The 5,440-nt window shown below is 39.4% G+C and overlaps 1 protein-coding gene across 2 annotated transcripts in view; it reads right to left on the bottom strand.

Moving 5' to 3' along the window:
- PDGFC (platelet derived growth factor C) overlaps window positions 1–5,440 on the bottom strand; it is a 242,398-nt gene that overhangs the window by 214,783 nt on the left and 22,175 nt on the right. The gene's annotated exons all lie outside the window — the stretch shown is intronic.

Below are 5,440 nucleotides of genomic sequence, written 5' to 3'. Positions count from 1 at the left end.
CCTCCACCCTCCACCAGGGAGCCGCGACCCTCCACTGTGTGCAGAAGGTCTCTGCTTCCTCATGCAAAACCCCAAGTCTGCTTCCCTCTTCAAAATTCCCTTTTCATTTAGGATTCTCCCCTGAGCTGGCAAGTCCCAGAGCTCAGTGCATTTGGAGGGGCTCCAGCCTGGGTAGACAGAATTTTCCATCTGCCTCCTGGAACCATAAGAATCCAACATCAGAATGAAGGCACGACCATAAAGTATGGAAAAGTGAGGGTCAAGAAACCAGTCACTTGTGTAGTTTCCTTGTTATTTGGGGTTTTTGTTTCTTTGGGTTCTGTTACCAACGTCATTGCTCCTGTGACAGATGAACTGCTAAGCCGGGATCTCCCAAAATAAGCACCTCAGTCAAGGTACAATTTCTCCCACGGGCACTGAAAAACCAAGTCATCACTATCAGTCTGTTTTTTCTCATTCCCTTAACTCAACCTTCAGTGTTGTAAATATAAACTGTAGCATTTCTTCCAAAATAGTATTCCTTGGAGCAGAGATTTCATTGTGCTTTAGACCTGGAGTTCGAAACAATTTTTAGCATGGAATTTCTAAAAAGGTATTCACAGAAAGAGTATCCTATGATATCACTTATATGTGGCATCTAAAATATGACACAAATGAACTTATCTATGAAATAGAAACAGATTCACAGACACAGAAAACAGGTTTGTGGTTGCTGGTGGGTGGCGGGAGGGCGTGGATTAGGAGTTTGGGATTAGCAGGTACAATCTATTACATGTAGCATGGATAAGCAACAAGGTCCTGCTAGTATAACACAGGGACCTATTCAATACCCTGTGATAAAACATAATGGAAAAGATATGAAAAAGAATATGTGTGCATGCTAAGTCACTTCAGTTGTGTCCGACTCTTTGTGACCCTACGGACTGTAGCATGCCAGGCTCCTCTGTCCATGGGATTCTCCAGGCAAGAATACTGGAGTGGGTTGCCATTCCCTTCTCCAGGGGATCTTCCTGACCCAGGGATCAAACCCAGGTCTCCTGCACTGCCAGCAGATTCTTTACCGACTGAGCCACCAAGGAAGCTCATGTTGAAGGGCGAGTCCCATGTGTTTCTCCGTCTACTAGCTTGGGTGAATAGGACAACCAGGACCCTGTGGTCCAAAAAGACCTGGGAATCTCACATGCCATGAAACGCAGCTGGAGGAGGGCAGGTCTTCTTTTTTCACAGTGGTTTATATCACACGCTTGTCTGTAAACAAAGCTCAAGTGTGCAACCTAGCACCACTTTCCAGGTGCTTCCAACTGTGCAAAATCCCCCACTAAAATGTCTTCATCTTTAAAGGTTAAGAGCAGGGTATACAGACTACATACTAAGCTTGAGAGAAAAAAAAAAAAGGAGAAATCCCCAAATGAAGCCAAATGCTGGCAGCTCTCTTCTCTCTTCCCAGACAAAACTCTTAGGTCTTGTGAAAACAACATTTCTTGTCAAGTGCCAAAAACAACACAGATCATTGTGGTGATGGCGCGCCCTTGCCGAGGGCTGTGGCCACGTCCAGCCTCCGGGATAAATCTAAGTGCCAATTTCAGTTCTTAACCCTGAAAGGCCACCTTTAGAGATGTCATCTCCTCCTAGCTTCTACAACAAGACTTGCATTTTAGGTGTTTTCCTTTAGAACAGGAGAAAGTGCCACTGTTTGAATCTGCCTCCCCTAAATTTGTTTGAAAATTAGGTTTCCAAAATTAATACAGCTTAGTTTCTACCATAATTGTAATGTAAGCATATGATAGGAAATTTTCAAAACTTTAAGTGTATTGTAGGAAGGAAAATATCAGCAGCCCCCACTGCTTTGCTGGAGCCCTTGTAGATAAAATACTGAGAACATGTGAGTATGTTCCACTCTTTACATCTGTGGAAAAATGTACGTGGGCATATGTAAAATTTTTAAAATCTGACTTTCACCCTGCCTTTTCTGTTAACATGGTTGTGTGAGCATTTTCCTGGGAGTGATGGCATTTTGATCACACCCTGTTTGCTCTGAGTAGTGAGAACTCTAGATAATTCAGAGCTCTTCTTCTGGGAGGTTTTCTGCTCTGCGGGCTACCCTGCACCAGGGTTAAGTTCACCGATGGTGTGTGCAGCTGAAACGCGAGACAGGTGAGAGGGGCTACAGAGTGCAGGCTGGAAGCCCAGATGCCCACCTCTGAACACACCCAGCTCCTGGGGGATCTCGCCAAGAAGCTAGAAAGATGCCATAAATCAGACAGATACCCAACAGGACCCGCTGTATGTAGAACACAGAAGTTCTACTCAATATTCTGTGATAACCTATATGAGAAACGAATCTGAAAGAGAATGGATATATGTGTATGTATAACTGAATCACTTTGCTGTAACTTGAAACTAACACTGTAAATCAACTATACTCCAATAAAATTTAACATAATAAGTAAATAAATAAAAACCTTTCCAACACCCTCTTCCCAAAAAAAAAGAAACTAAAAAGAACTTTTTGTTAAGAACCAAAAGTTCTCTGGTTTCCTAATATTATGAAGCCTTCAAAAGAATCACAATTATTCCTTTAAATACTCAAGACACTGGGATGTGTGTGCAATATTAAAATGAGGCATTTAATTTGAATGGTGGAGAGATGTTGAAAAACACTCATTACCTTCTGCCTAAGGCTATGATCTCCTTAATTAACATGTGAACTAAGAGGAAATGTTTCTAATACTCACTAGTTTTTTTCCTGCTGAATGTTAATACCCTTTGAGTTGGTTTTTAAGGAGTCATCACACACACACACTCACACAGCCCCACAGACACTCACACACTCATGCTTACACAAATCCACATGTTTACACACACACAAATACACACTCACACTTATACACACAAATACACACACAGAGAGGGGCACACACACACATTATCTGCAAGGCAATGTTTCTTTATAACAAACCAGCCTCAGGAAATTATTAATGAGGGGTTAGGAGGTTACACAGCAGCTAAGCCCAGAAGAATGTCTGAGCAAAGAGAAAACTACCTACTTAAAGAGAAGAGAACAGGTCATGCTCCGGCGGATGGCCAGTTGGAAAGGAATTCCTTCCCAGCCAGAAAGTTTCTACACTGCGCAAAGCCAACACACAATGAGTCAGAACGCTTCACATTTCCTTGCTGCGTGTTACTAGAATGACCTCTGATTTTCTACAGAAATCAAAGCTAGCACGGATGAAGCTGTAGCATCACTTCTCCTTCACTCAGCCTCCTGTCTACTTGTTGGAGGAAATATTTGAGATTGTGTGGATCCAATCCTGGCACAAGAACTAGATGCTATATTATTTGTAACTTTCAGCTTTTACAAGAAAAGATGGAGTGTACCAGAAAAGAACAGTAGCTTCACACAGAGGTACCCAAGACCAGCATCACTAGCTACCAGCAGCCCCACTTACGACCCATTTTCGAGGCTACATATTAGCAAAAGTCAAATGGTGTAGCCAGTGGTTAGGAGTCCAGAATAGGGTAGCCCCCAAATACACCACTTTGACACAAGGACTGTTACTATTTTGAGCAGAAGGCAATTAAGAACCAACAGATACAGGAAAAATTCTCTGCTCTTCCCTCATCTGTCTAAAAACAGAATGCAAATTCCGCCTTGGGAAGGTGGCATAAATTTTGTCTCCCCAACCCCAGTACGCAGGTAAGAAAAATTACTCTTATCTCTGGAGATAGAGGGCTGCACAGAGATGAGTATGCATAAACAGACTTCACTAAAGTGAAAATAACTTATCTTCCATTAATCTCCCCAATATATTTCCTAGTCACTTTCACACAATTTATAGTCCTTTGTTAAAATGGTATATAAGCCCCTGAATCTAACTGCTTCTTTGGGTTTTTTTTTTTTTCTGTAAAGATTTTATGAAATTAAATTGAAAATATTAACAAACTTTGTATGCTTTTATCCTCTTCACGTGTCTTCTGTCAGTTAAATTTACATACAGCAAGAACAAAACCTAAAAGTGTAGAGGAAAAAATCCCCCAACTTCTACAGTATTGAGTTAGAAAAAGCTTACAAACACTCACAAATGCACAGATCTCCAAAATGTTTATAGTTGTTGAGGTGCCAAATGACTATAAACTTGTGAAATGCAAAATTTTATAAATTGGTAAAAAAAAAATTAATCCAAGCATCAAAATTGCCAATTAATATATCTTTGTAACAAAAACAGCAGTTCACATTTTTGTAGTTTTTAAAATTCACTTTTTTGTTCTCTCAGTTTCTAAGCACCCACCACAATCAATGTAGGCAACCATTTCAAAGAGAATGCACGATACACATATTTCTGTATTTCTATAAGTTTACTTGAAAATATGCCAACATCATACTACTTTTAAAATTCTGAAACCATCATTAACTGTGCAAGCTTTGATTAGCGGGCTGTGATTAGATTCTCAACATTTTGGTTTCTTGCTGAATGATGTGTTGAAAGGGCAGAAGTTAACCCTGACTCCTGAGTGTTTTTATGTTCAAGGTCATTATACTAATCTATCAAATACAATTCAAGTGGCAAATGACAATGAAAAGAAGACAACCGCTACCTCAGTTCCAGAGTCAGCCTTAGCTTTGAGATATTCATCTAGCCAGAGAAAGGTCTTAGCCAAAATCTGAGCTTGGAGATCCACACTCCACCTGGCTGGAAAGACAAAAAGTCCTTTTTTCTAATGCAGACTCATTGCACAAAGGGCCGATGTTAGTCATTCCTAAACCCACAATGTACTCAGGCCCCCAAAATGTTCCACATTTAAAACTTCTGGGCCATTTCAAGAATAAATTTTAGTGGCAAAGAAACTGACAGTGAAACATCTAAATTGGTAGAAAAGAAACCAAATCCTTCCTCTAGGACTATTCTTCTGCTTCAGACTTCCTTCCCTCCAAATACTAAAAATGGCAACTGTTGGTCACATTATCTTATTTGCGGCATAACCTCTTTCATATGTACAATAAACTGAAACATGTCCTGTTTATAACCTAAGCAATATATTTAGGCAAAAGGATGACTCTGTAGGACTTTTAAATATTGGACGTTTCCAGTAAGTACAACTTTCTTCTAGAGCTTTTACTAAATATCTTATTTTACCAACATCCTCTTTCCACTTAAATAAGGCATTTTCTACAAAATTTAAAAGAAGCCATGAAACAGTCAGAAGCAAAGAATTTTAAGTCATAAAATAACAATGGTGTTAGTCTAAATTATAGGTTAGTTACTACACAGAAACATATGATGATACAGCCAAGTTTTTTTAGGAAATGCAGTATTTATTAATAGTCAATTATCATACTTATTACCATGTAGAAAATTAAAAAGAAATCTTCAATTCTTTAATTTTTCAAATGTCTAAATCTACATTTTAAATACACACACACACACAAATGTCCTTTTAT

The sequence above is a fragment of the Cervus canadensis genome, chromosome 1, assembly GCF_019320065.1.
Source record: "Cervus canadensis isolate Bull #8, Minnesota chromosome 1, ASM1932006v1, whole genome shotgun sequence".
NCBI lineage: Eukaryota > Metazoa > Chordata > Mammalia > Artiodactyla > Cervidae > Cervus > Cervus canadensis.
This window is presented reverse-complemented; position numbering and strand designations above follow the sequence as displayed.